This window comes from Xiphias gladius, chromosome 16 (genome assembly GCF_016859285.1).
Source record: "Xiphias gladius isolate SHS-SW01 ecotype Sanya breed wild chromosome 16, ASM1685928v1, whole genome shotgun sequence".
Lineage (NCBI taxonomy): Eukaryota > Metazoa > Chordata > Actinopteri > Istiophoriformes > Xiphiidae > Xiphias > Xiphias gladius.
In genome coordinates, this window is record NC_053415.1 from 25,707,830 (window position 1) to 25,721,994 (window position 14,165).

The 14,165-nt window shown below is 41.6% G+C and overlaps 1 long non-coding RNA gene across 2 annotated transcripts in view; it reads left to right on the forward strand.

The window, feature by feature from the left end:
• LOC120801531 overlaps positions 1–14,165 on the forward strand; it is a 42,042-nt gene that overhangs the window by 5,427 nt on the left and 22,450 nt on the right. The window contains exons 2-4 of one of the 2 annotated variants that reach the window (XR_005709110.1): positions 713–838; positions 1,609–1,648; positions 6,558–6,591. This is a non-coding gene — a long non-coding RNA (uncharacterized LOC120801531). Of the gene's footprint in view, positions 1–712; positions 839–1,608; positions 1,649–6,557; positions 6,592–14,165 lie in introns of those variants that run through there. The other variant, XR_005709109.1, reaches the window with a different exon arrangement.

Below are 14,165 nucleotides of genomic sequence, written 5' to 3' on the forward strand. Positions count from 1 at the left end.
ATGTTAATAGCCTGTGCTGCTTTAATTGGTTCCTAAACGCTGTAAGCAGGGTTCCCACTGTGTGTTTAATGAACAGGTAGCACTCCATGATTACAGCAATCTCAACCCACCACCCCGCTGCTACAGACTCCCTTCGCACACACACACGAACAGACACCGCACACGCTGTCCCCAGCCATGTACGCAAATGGACAAAGGCAATTTGAGAGGCTCCTGTTCACTGCTGGATGCATGGTAAATTAGAGACTAGGACAAGAGGGAGAGAGGGACCAGGCGCGGGAGACAAACAAAGGAAAATGAGGGGGAGATGAGTGCGAAAAATGATTACCGGTTTATGAAGGGAAGAAGAGGTGGAATCATTTCATAGCACATGGCTGTGTGTGAAAAGTAGGTGATTTGCTCCTGTGTGAGCCTGAATGTGTGTGTGCAGAGGAGAAGCTTTGCTGATTATAAAACGTGTCTTCTTTGTCTTTTGCTGTAATTGTATGTGATATCCATAGAGCATCCCCGTGTTCCTCTTTCACCTTGGTTTTTCACTGCGAATCATCAGATTGGTTTTCAAGAGTCACTTGAGAGACAAACTTGTCCTGCTCTCCATTCCAATGCTCCTCTTTTCTTCTCTCCTTTCCCTTCCTTTTTCTTTTCTCCTCTTTTCTGTCCCTTCTTGTTTCCCCTTCTCCTCTCCTCTCCTCTCCTCCCCTCCATCTGTTAGACCTTGCTATCCTGAGGCACAGAGTCAGAAGCTCCTATTCTCGGTCGTCTGATGAAGATGTGGGATGACAGCCACCTCTCGCTCTTTTTCGGCTGACCCGCTCACACAGAATGAGGAGAAACAGAGGTGGGTCTCGTTGGAGGCCTGTATATATGTACGGCTGGGTGGCAAACCTCATGTTGTATACATATTTGTTCAAACATGTGCAAGTTGCTCGGTAATCCTCCCCACTCTTTTTTCCCCTCCCACACATGTATATAAACAGGCAGACCTCTGCCCATCTCAGCTACCTTGGGGGACATGCGATGGGTGAGGTTAGTGAGAAGGGGAAGGTTTAAGGGAGGGGGGCACTCACAGCCTCAGCCAGATGCCCTTTGTAAATAAGCAGGGAGTCCTTAGAGGGTCCCTGTCGGGCGTTCTGCCTCACCCGTCCCGAAGGACGTAATCAGGTTGCCCCCCCCTACCTTGTGCGAGGGGTAAGGAGGGGTGAGGAAAGGAGAGGGTCTGGTCTGTATGTGCCTGATGCTGACACAGAGGAGCTGTGGGTCTAATTCATTAAACCAGCCTTCTAATATAAACAGCCATTCATTTCGCTGCCTGACATCGGGCCGTCTGGACAATGTGAAGAGCCCAATAGAACTGCCATACACTGCTGTTTGTGTGTGTGTGTTTGTATGTGTGTGTGTGTGTGTGAGTGAGTGGTGGAGCCTGGCTGTTTGTGTGTACGAAGTCTCAGAGAGCCTGTTGGTCTCAAGCAGGTACACTGAGGATAACCAGAGGCTTTCATGGGCCTCGACACGGTTCACAGAGCAACTGAAATGCACATCTTATTTTTTAAAAATTCCAGATAAATCCAAATCCAGTGAAATAATCTGGTCTGTATTTTATAATAACAGGAGGACGTTAAGATGTTGCTGTTTTACGCCAGTAGAACAGGTAAGGATTTGCAGCTGGCAACTCTCCAGCTGGTGAGAGTGAGTGCATACATTTAAAGGACAACTTGAGCACAGACTGACTCACAAAAAGTTAGATGTATTAGAATGTACATACAGGACATGGGAAAGAAAATAAAGAATGTGAATAAATTATACACATAATATTGATACAAAGGAAAGAAAGTGTGGACATCTGTACAATGCCTTAAAGAAGCAGTAGGGCTTAAGGTAATATTTTTGATTTTTAATAGGGATGATAGAGTTGTTACTTGTAACTTACAGTTGAGAGAAAAAATTTGATTGAAGTAAAAAAAAAAGTTCCAGATCCAAGTTTTCAACGAGCACTAAATATAATTTGTAGTGGGTTGGATTCATAAGTTTTAAATTGCCTTTCACAAACATGAAAGACAGACAGTGACAAAAAGAACACATTTTTCTTACCTCTGTTCTTTATCTCTGGTTAACTTGAAAATAAAAACCAATGTGCGCGCGCACACACACACACACACACACACACACACACACACACACACACACACACACACACCGCTTTCCAGTCTCCTGCAGGGCCAAATTGTTCAGATCAGACCCCCCGTTGCACACCCTTAGCTCCGTGTCTTCCCGTTCTTTTGCAATAAAGGGAAGTGTTCTCCTTTGTTATATCAGAGAGAAAACGGTTGAAGAAGCCTCAAAAGACTCAGAGTGCTGAAAGCGACAAGACCCATAAAAAATAGGACAGTGGACAAATGTATTTAGAGGTAATGACATAGAATGATGAATAATCCTGAAGAATAAGATGCTTTTCCTTCTGGACTTCATAAGCCTTGAAAAGTGGTGAGTTTTTCATTTGATTTTCATCTGAAGAATGTGAATTTTAAACGACCCAAATCATCGCAGCTTTACTCAAATGGAGTTTGACAGTTTTTAATGAAAAGAAACATTTGATGTGTCACATTATTTGACTACATTATGCTTGAGCTTCTTACAGGTGGCGGATAGATTTCCACTGAACAACAGTCTGGCCAGCTGTTATTTAGGGACACGTTGACAGTATACAGGCGTCAACAACAGACAGACAGGCAGTACACGCCCACTGACACTGATACTGAATGTGGGATGTGGGTTTTATGGGCTTACAAATGCGCACACACACACTATGCGCTCATGTGTGTGCATGCACGCAAACGCGCACGCACACGCCCATCCATTCAAGCATGCAAGCTCCCACCCACAAACACACACGCACCTAGGTATCTGTGACCACTAATTGTGTCTGGCCAGTGCCGTCCCCAAGAGCCAGGGTCATGAGAGTGCTGCGGTGCAGGACAGGGTAGCCATTGCGGTAGTCTCTTAAACATAGCTTCTCCTGAGGCCTGTTATTACCATGAGAAACTATCATCCTTTTCTCCTCAAAACCGTCCCGCTCAGTCAGTTTAATGAAGCAGGCGTTCCGACGGAGGGAAATGAGCAACAGCTCCCACAGTCCCACCCAGCACCAGCAATTAATGTTGGTCTTTTCAGTTCTACTTGAAGTAGACTCTCCAATTTGACTGTCTTGCGCTGAAACAATCAGAGCGGCGTCGCTTTTTAAAGTGCAATCATAAAGATTTTTGCTTTCCTGTAGAACAAAGTAACTCTAATATGCAGTATGCAGGTGGGTGATCAGCACTGACGACTGAGGAGTCACGGCAAGCTTCGGCTCACTTGATGCCTCATCTTTTGTATTGGAAAAAAGCTTCCCGATAGCTTCAAGACAAGTCACAGTGATAAAGGATTTTTGTATGGATCTCAATAATTAAAGAAAAAAATTCTGACAAGGATTATATAAAAAAAAAAAACATTTCTGGCTATGAGCTCTCTCATCTGGTTTATTAGATAGCTGTGACAAATATATGTTCTGAGGCTGGATATCTTGCAGGGAAATGATAAACTTTATTTATCAAAGGAGACAGTAACAGCAACTGTAAGAGTAAAACTATTAAACATTAAACTTGAGGTAAATAATTCTAAATAATAGAACCAAAACACAACAGCCCCTTCCACTCTCAAATTATTCTACATTTTGTTAAAACATTTTTTTTTGTTAAAAATAAATAACAGCCCATAAAACACTTACATGCATTAATATTTATTTGTAAATCTGCAAAAAATACAGTATGCCGACATATACATATAGTATGCCGTTTGTATGAAGTAGAGAGTAGAGCTGAAACTACTGATTAGTCGATCAGCAGAAAAATAATCAACTATTTTGATAATTGACTAATCGTTTTTCGTGCCAAAATAGTGAAACACTGTCAAAAATCTGCAGATTTCAGCCTCTCATAATAGAAGATTTGCTGCTTTTCTTTGTCATATATCACTGTTCACTGAATATTTGGGGGTTTTTGGACTGTAGAAAAAAACTACATTTTGAGACATCAGTTTTTTTTACGTTTCATAGGCTAAATGATTAAATGAAAAAATAATCAGCAGATTAGTTGATAACGAATCGTTAGTTGCAGCCCAAGTGATAAGCCAGTGTTGGTCCATAACACTGGTTTGCTGAAACAGTTGTCACCAAAGCGTTTAATACAGCACTGTCACAGGTTTTAGCAGTGTGAAATACCTAGACTTTTTTTTCTTTCTCGGTTGTGAAAACGTTTGTCTCTGCAGAGTTACTTGTAAATATACCTTGTGATAGAAATTGATTAGACTGCTTTGAGTCCTTTAAAAGAACAGAGGAGTACTTGACCTTGCACTCTCTTCAAATATGTGACTTCTAGAAATACAGAGAATTCAGAAATGACGGAAATATCAAAAAGCAGCAGCAATTCTTCATGCTCCCACTGCATATGATGGCTCCTATTTCATATTTGTCCTGTTGGAATGAATTTCCTGTTTCACTTTAAGTATGATATCAGTTGTTCAAAGAGGGCAGAGCTGCCAGTTAAGTGACAGCACAGCCTTTAGCTTTTCTTCTCCTCCCAAGGACTCCCCCTTCGACTGTTGACTTGAATTAGTCTCCTGCTGCTTTTATTAGCAGCAGCGGTGGAATCAGAGAAGGCTGTCTGCGTGGATCGTGGAGGAAGGAAGGAGGGGGGGGGGTTGGCACCGACCGCTAAGTGCTTCACTTCTGATCTCTGATGGGGGTCATGGGGTCGCCGCTCAGCCTCACCCTGATGACTTCTGACACTGCATGAGCGACCAAAACCACACACGAGCACGCACATGCACGCACACATGCACACGCACACACATGAGCACGCAATCGCACACACGTACGCACACACGCACGCGATCGCACACACACATACACACAAGAACACAAAAAGCCACATCCTTAGGGATGATTGGAGCACTGATACAATGAACTCAAGTGCAACTACTCTTGCACAAATATCGCTCAAATATTTATTCAAAGTAAAAGAGCATCTTCTAAAAGTGCTCATATACTCACTTCATGTTCTCACGTAATGAAAAAAAACCCTGTGAAGATCTGTGAAAATTTCTACCAAATCTGAACTGATAAGAAGCTGTTTTTGAGTAGCTGTTGCAAATAATTAATGGGTCAACATCAGGCTTATGGTTGATGCTTACGGGAAGGTTGCTCTCTAATCATGTCACCAAATTAGCAGTAATTTGGGTTTCTGAATAAGACTGGTCTCAATTTACTCACTAGTTATGTCTCAACGTACCAGTCTCAGACAAGTTGTAATTAAAAGTGAAATGTAATCACATATAATGCATTTTTTTTTAACAGCACTCTAGACTTTCTGAGTGGCAAACAAAGTAAGTGAAGTAGTTACTTTGCTTTCCAGTGTCAGGAAATATTGAAATGATTGTGCAAAGTTACTCAACTGACCAATGAACTGATTTCTGACGAGTGACAAAATGAGAACTGTTAGCCACTAAAAACTGAATAGTTTTAAAGGCTAAGTGGCCAAGAAACATATGTATGATGTTGACTGCTGTAGTTTGGAAGAGTTAGACCAAACAGTACTGTATTTGCAGCCACAAATCACAACACAATTTAAAATCCAGCTTAAAATATTTTCCCTTTTATTTCCTTGTCATAGCTTTAGGGTTTGGAAACTTATTTTATTGTGTATCAGCTTGTTCCAACTCTTCACTGAAGCTATATGATGTTTACATTCAGTAAAATATTCAAACCCAAGACTGCGTTTTGTTATGGCTTCACCAGTCCATCAAATGTAAATATTCTTTGTACACACTTCCAGAAATGTCAACCTGGATTTGTGGTTAGGTTTAGGCCACAAAAGCACCTTGGTAAAGGCTGGCGAAAGATTGTGATTTTGGTTAAACGTTAATAAAAGTTTGTGCTTAAATTCACTGAGGCGGTTTTCCATATTAAATCAGATCATTATATTTTCCTAACCTTAACCAATTGCTGCCAGTGCCTAAACATAGCCGTGAACAACTTGACTAATGCTGTAGCCGTATTGTTCTATCGTAATACTTGTTAATTTGTCAGAAAACAAATGAAACATGTGAACATTTTATGGATAGGTTCAACACTTGCCAGAAAATGTTCACAACATGTCCCCATTATGTTAATAGAAAACGTAATCTTGGCAGCTCTACACTACCTTCAAAGCGTATTTGAGGTTGCAAATTAGTCGTATATAGACTTAACTTTTAGGAGACAGGTTTGGGCTTCATCAGCTATACTGAGTTGATTGTGTTTCAATTTTAAAGGAGCATTAATTGATTTTTATTGATTTTTTTTTTGGCAACTTGGAGGCAGCAGAACAAGCTGTAAGCACAGCATTCACATATTATAACCTTATTTAGTAGATTAACGGATACCTACTTACACATTCAGCAGACAGGGAGCAACATGAGCATTCAATTAGAGTTGTCTTTCTGGACACCTGATGAATCTAAGTCCAGTACTTCCTCTCTTTTAGCTCTGTTTTTGGTCTCCACCAACTCCTGAGGGAAACATCTGGCTCTTCAGCTGCTGAATGCTCCACTATGTTCACCAGCTGGTCTCTGACTGTGTCTGTCTGCTGTTTGCTGCTGAGCAGGGGCAGTGGTTTGTCGTGGATGTAGTGTGCAGTGGGTTTTTAGAGTTTTTCCGCCAACAGTTGATAAGAGCGGTGAGGCTGAACCAGAAGAGTAAAGTTGCAGCCCGTCCAGCCAAAGCAGCTAGAAAATGCTACATAGATCTGAGGGGAACTGGAGAGTTGGGTGATAATTCTCTGTGGATTCACTGTCACCGTGAGCCACGTCTTTCACATAACACTTAGTCATTTGATTATTACTGATTATTACTTTAAATATATTGAGTAGTGCAGTTTTAAATTTATAAATCTTCAGGGTGGATAATTAATAAAAACAATCCAAGCCTTTTGAATCACTAATTGGTCACTCATCTTATATTGGATTCCCACCACTTGTTACTCAACATACAGTCTGTATGGACCCAATTAGAGCTGAAAAAATTAGTCGATTAATCGATTAGTTGATCGACAGAAAATTAATCAGCAACCATCCAGCCTCTTATTTTGACAATTTGCTGTTTTTCTTTGTGTTATGTGATAGTATATCATTAATTTTTGGGTTTTTGGACTGTTGATTGGACAAAACAAGCTATTTGGAGACGTAAACTTGGGCTTTAGCTGGTATTCTTCACTATTTTCTGACATTTTATAGACCAAACAATTATCTCGATTAATCGAGAAAATAATCGGCAGATTAATTGATGAGTGAATCAAATCCTTAGCTGCAGGTCTGGACCAAATTTATAAATAATGTTGGGAATTGCAGATCTGTTTTTGCCCGTTAATGCTGAAAACCGTCTTCTAAAGTCTATACCTTCACACCTCTCCTCTCTCAGCTCCTCACTACTGGTTATCTATTGCTGGAACAAAGTGGATGATAAAAGCACAACTCCCCTCTCTCCTTCCCACCCCCCTCTCTCTCTTTCTCTCCCTCCTTCTGCCCAGACTGTCTCCTGTGTGTTTATCTTCTCATCAGGGCTCTTTATTGGTAAATAAGGGTGGCCCGCTCAGCCTGGCCCCCTTCCTTCTCTCCTTTTTCTCTCACAGCTTATGCTCCTACAGCTCTCCTTTACTCCATCCACCCATCCCTTCTCCCCCTCTGCAGTACCTCCCTCCTTGTCTCTGTGTGTGGAGGCTAAGTGCTGCTGATATGTGTGTATGTATGTGTGTGAGTGTAACTATAGCGGCCAGTGTTTAGGCTATTAGAGCCGTCTATTTACAATCTGGAGTTTCCTATTGATTATGTCTGCCTTCTCTCTCTGTTTACATGGGGGAAATAAATAACACATGTCACTGACTCGCTCTGACTCGACATCTTCTTTCTCCTCCAGCTCTGTCTCTCTACTTTTTTTTTCTTTCTCGCCCCCATGTTCTCCCTCCCCTCTCTCCTTTTTTTTTCTTTTTTTTTTTCAAACTGTCAATTTCAAGTGCGTCTTTCTTTCCCTTTGATGGTTTTCTCACAACTTCCTGCTGTTAATGTGGCTTTGACTTCAAATGCAGATTTTAGCTCAGTCTTAGCAATTTGTAAATGGAGACACAAAAAGCAAGTGACACACAAACAAGGGACATACATTCTTGGACACCCAGAGGCTGTAATATATCAATCAAGACAGTCAGAGTCAGAGACACGCACACACACATCATATGTATTTATCTACATCCACATACGATGCATGCAAACAGGCACTCACACTGTCAGCCACAAACCAAAAAGAGACACAGATGAGACGCGGTGGAAGAAATATTCAAATTCAAACTGTGCAAGAGATCCTCCATGGTGGCTGCATCCACAAACTTGCAGCGCACACACACACACACACACATCTTGTACTCCCATGCCCCCTCCTGCCACCGCCATTGTGCTTTTTCTCCATGAGTCTCTCATTGGTAACAGGAGCTGGGTGTCTGGGCTTCAGACCAGGCAGTGTGTCATACCTTCCACCCCCCCCAACCCTGCCTCTTCTCCTGGGCTCACGGCACTCAGATAGCCCCACTGATAAGACCGGAGCTCCATGTGAACAACAGGCAGGAGTGAAAACACACTCTGAAGTCGACTCTTGCTAGCGGTGGAAAATGTTTTTAGAACTATAACTCAAGGAAATACAGCAATACTACTGAAAAAAAAATAATAATTTGGAAGTAAATCTCCTCTTTAATTCCCGTTGAAAGTAAAATTGTAGCTAAAAATCCTTCATTCAAGTAAATAGTTAAGAGCAAAATGTACATGAAGAGAAAGTCAGCAGAATGGCTCCTTATAGGTTATTAAAGATTTCCTTCCGACATGTTTTAAAGTATATAAAAAAATACTCTGATTAAATAATAATAATTTGTTTTCCACCAAAAACTTAAGCTTAGTTAAGGCTTCTTTCTCCCTCATTGACAAATCCAGAATCTATAAATATTCTAATACTGTTCATTTCAAAAGCAGTCGTTCGAAGTACCTGAGTACATTTACTCAACTACTTTACTTAAGAGTTTTGAGCTGCGTTACTTGAGTTATCCCATTTTCTACCTTCTACTTCTACTCTACTACATTTCAGATGGAAGTATTCTACTTTTTATTACCCTAGATTTATTTCATAACTCTAGTTACTTGCAGATTCAGATTAGTAATACAAAATACAATCAGCAAATAGATGATGTATTATTATAGAGGAATATTAGGCTTTATTAATGCCTGGTGGAAAATTCACAAGCTACCCAACAATATAATAAAATAATTCAAATGAGCTCCACCTTTACCAGCTGGAACATTACAGTGTTGTATACAGTAACGGGTCAGTGATTATAATCCAGTAATATAATATACATTTCTCTGAAGTAGGTTATTCTACATGATGAGTCCTTGTACTTTTGCTACTTTATTTACATATATACTTCAGTCAAATGATTATACTTCAGTCAAGTTTTGAATGCAGGACTTCTTCTTCTGTTTCTACATTGTGGTGTTGCTACTTCTACTTAAAATCTGAATACTTCGTCCACCCCTGTTCAGATGTGGAGCTGCCGTACCACGATTTCCCCTGCTTCATTGAAAAGTCAGTTCTCAGTGTATGTGCGCAGGAGGTTTCACGTTTCCGGGTCGCGCTTGTGTAAGCTGCATACTGGGCCCTGATTGGCTTCTAAACTACAATGGTTGTGATGTCACAAAATCTTGATACACGTCATGAACTCAGATTTAGGGTGAGCACCTAGAAGATATCCAACTTCAGCAGATGAATGTGAAAACAGCCTTCGAGTGTCTAACTCGGCACAAAGAAGCTCAAACATTAAGTGAAGTAACAAATAGCAAAACACATTTATGACTGCAGGGGGTCTGTACATTTTGATATGTGTTATATGCAGCGTGTTATATTATTGTATATGTTTTATAGATGTACATACATGTAATTGGCTTATAATATCTAATGCATTAGCTGCATTTCAGTGTAACTACTTGATGTATTTTTGGATAGTTTAATCTATAACAATGCTTCGTTAGAGGATTATTGGTTTTAGTCATAACTATAGCTGTTAAAAAATGTAAGTGGAGTAGAAAGAGTGCAATATGTCCCTACAGAATTTAGCGGAGTACTGTGGCATTAAATGGAACAATTACAAGTACCTAAAAACTGTATGTAAGTACGGCACTTGAGTAAATGTACTTGATTACTTCTCACCACTGACTCTTGCGATCTCATCTTTCTGAAGTGATTTTTTTTCTCCCGCCCAACGTTTCTTCAAACATTCTCCAAGGAAAATGAATTTGACGTTGTACTTGAATCAAGTGTAATGTTTCTGATACTAAATCAAGGTAATTTCTCTTGTTTTCAGGAAATTCTCTTTCTTGCTTTCTTCTTGTAGAGGAAACCACATCCTCTCTGTTTCCTCTTTCAAAAAAAAAAAAAAAAGATTTTACTTGAAACTTGAAAAATAGCAAAGATTCTGCAGACACCCATGAGGAATCACACATGCTCACTTCATTCGGGGGGGAAAAAAAAAAAAGTCTGCCAAATCTGCATGTTTCTGCCCGTGTGCCCACTGCCTGTATTTGTGCTCGGACCACGTTTGTATGTTTGCAAGTGTATATATTTGTGTACTGCTCCTCACAAAGAGGAATAACTGACTCTCACTGTGTGTGTGTGTGTGTGTGTGTGTGTGTTGGGGGGGTAGGAGTCTCTCAAGAGAACCTCTCCACAACAATCAGAGGGACGATGAGATGAAAGACAGCAAAGCCATAGAGACGTGGTGTGTTTATAGGAGAGGAACTTGAATAACAGGTTGCGGCGGTCGGCGGCTGTAACTCGAGCTGCTTGTGTGGATGCATATGGAGTGTTATGCTACGCTCTTTAATGCAGGAGGTTTACAGGCTTTGTTATCCCACAGTGACACCACATATTTTGACCAGCAATCAAATAAACTCTGTCTCGGGTTCTGGGGGGCCTTTGAAGCGAAAGCGCCGCAGGTTTTGAGTTAGAAGGCATTTGAGTAGGGATACACATGAGTACTGTACATAAGGGTATAAACACTTAAAATACCAGAGAGTATACACAGATGACACGAGTGAGAGCCGTGAGCTGGAAGGTTTCCTCTGCGGCCAACAGGGAGCAGTAGAGTCCTGGTAAAGCTTGTGGATCTAGCAGCATGGGTCCAGCTGTTCTCTCTTAATAATGACCCCACACTCCGCAGACTCCCTCTCTCTCTCCTCACCTCTGCTGAAATCTACCTTTGGCCCCGACTCTCACTCTGCCTCCCCGGCACCCTCCAATCAGGCCGGGGTGTGTTGAGATGGAGAACAGTGTGCTGTGAAGTATCTCTCAACAAGACTGTATATACAGTTCCTGCTTGAAACAAATGTGACTGATGGGCATGTGTGAGTGTGATTGTGCGTGCGTGTGTGTGTGTGTGTGCGTGTGTGTGAGTGAGTGAGAGTGAAAGAAAGAGAAAGTGAGTGACAACGAGCATGTCTGGATCTGTGCATGCAAGTTGTTTTTCTGTTGTTTCCCATGTGGACTGTATCTGGTGGCCTTGCGGCCGCCACAGACATCCCTCCAAATGACACTCTAATCAGATACATGTCCGTGTAAAACGGCACCAGTCATTACTCTGCTAAGTATAGGATCGCCGCTCTGCGCCGCCAAATGTTTTATGATAACCAGCGTGTGTTAAAATATGTGTCCTGTGGGAATTTATCTGCTGCGGAGCGAGTGTGAGTAAAAGTCACGGTGGCCTGCTTGGATTGCCAACGTTTTGGAGACGGTCCTGTCCACTTTTAAAAAAATCTGAAGTGTGTAATGCTCTTTGTGGTAATCTCAGCTGCGCTTTCAGTCTGATGACATATTAGTGACAAATATTAGGATAAGAGACAATTTGAATCCAAACTCTTTGATGCCTCCATGTGCTTGATATAGTCTCATACCGTCATGATTGCTTCATGTATCAGCTTCTGCATTGTAAAGCCAGTATTTTCGATTTCTGACTGTTGGACTATATTTTGACTTTTTTTTTTTTTTCTTTCAGACTAAAGGGTAAAACATTTACTCCAGAAAATGTCAATAAGTTCATCATTCATGAAAACATTCATAGTTTCAGCCCCTCATATTGTGTTACTGTTTTGCAAAAATCATTTGTCCGAATTGTCTCCGAGCAAACTGTAGTTAAAAATTACAAATTAAGTCCCTGAAGTCTTGGGTGATGTAGTTCATAACAGTGGCACAAACTCGACCGGATTAAGCATCACCTTCTTTTTGACGTGTAATTTTGCCCGTGGTACTTGCCATGACATGATACATATCGATATCAGTGAAATATTCCTGTCCGTATCCTGATAGTGATTCTAATCGCACTGCACAGCCCTGGCTTGTGAGTGAAATCATATTCACTTCAGACACTGTGTGTGGTGCTGTTGGGATGGGAAGGCTGCCAGTTTGAGGGGGAAGTTTGTGCTCTAAAGAGAGAAACTGTCCATGTACCTGCAAGTTGACTGAAAACAGGGGTTTGAATTCTTACTCCCGCGGCCCACATTTCACTGCCCTCACCTTTACCTGCTAAATCAACAGTCTACCCTGCCATGCTCCACACCTCTCACTCCATCCTATCCCGCTGGATGTTGCTCCATCAGCTCTGTTTATGCAGCGACCACTGGATTTTTGTTCCCAGGCTCAGGTCACTGTGTCCTGCAGCTGAGACCGGACTGGCCCGCGCAGCGCTTGAGGCTGTGGTCAAGATGCTGAAGGCGGGGCAGGAACCAGAGCTGACCCACATAGGCGCCTTCAGTCCGGGCCAATCGAGGGCCTCCTCTGGCCCACTGCAGCCCACGGACTGTAAACACACCGGACAACAATGCAGAGAGAGAGAGAGGGAGGGAGGGTGGTGGTGGTTCGGCGGGGGGGGGCTAACCGCAGTGCTGCTTGGCATCTGCCCACGCACAGACAGAAAGGAGCTGTGAGTGTCCACCACTACACAAGAACAAACTAATCACCAATGTGCTGAGAAAACTTCACAACTTCAACCTCGATCATTATCATTTTTTAACCTCAGCTTCAGTGTTACATGCTCTCTCTGAGCTGCCACTTGGGCTTTCAGATCCCGTTGGAAAGACTCTAGAACAGAAGGGGGTCACTCTGGGAACTCTTTGATTTCTAGTTCCCCAAAAGCTGATACTCGGACAGGACACGGCTTTTACTGGAGAGCAATAGTCATTAATGTCATTTAATCATGCAACATGAGAGGACAAATGATCACAGTGATCCTGACGCACTGATGTTTTCAATGTGCCAAATAATTACTTTTAATAAATCAATGATTAAAGCAGTTAAAAAGGCAAAACAGATGTTTATGGTACCAAAGAAGAAGGATTAAAAGACAGTGCTCACCTTCACAGAAGAACAAAAATCAGAAATAGTTGTCGACTCAGACCCAAATTTTAACGTCCACCTCGAGACAATTAGCCAGACAAACTCATGCTACTGTTGCTTTAAAATGTAGTGGGAATTTAATGATTCATGTCTAAGCAAAAAAGTGAAGCTCACGACTCCAGTTCTTAGAGCACTGTTGGCTGCTACTGTGTCAGTGGATCAATTTTTAAATTGGTAACGATTACTAGGACTAACCATAACTCATCTCTGATCTGCCTCTGTATCGTCAACTGTCTCAGGTGGAAATTAAAAAGTTTTGATGGTTTGTTCCCTGATCCGAGGGTTAAAGCAAAACATGAAGAATCGGCTTTTGGTTTGGACGCACTGTGGTCAACCCCCACTTCTAAACTCCTTTAAATCAAGGCTTCAATCTTTTGTGTCTGCCACAGCTTTTTAAAAGATTAAGTTAGGGGCTGTAATGTCTATTCCTCAACCATTGTTCTTCTCTATTATGTTTATTTTCATTCAGTGTTTTAAATGGACGATGCGAAGCACACAAGGATTTGCTTTGTTAAGCATAATCTTGCCTCCTATAATAAAGGAAGGACAGTAAAGCTTGCAAAGATGAAATATTCTCCTCCCTGAGAGCAACAGACACTCTAATGAGAAGATGAAT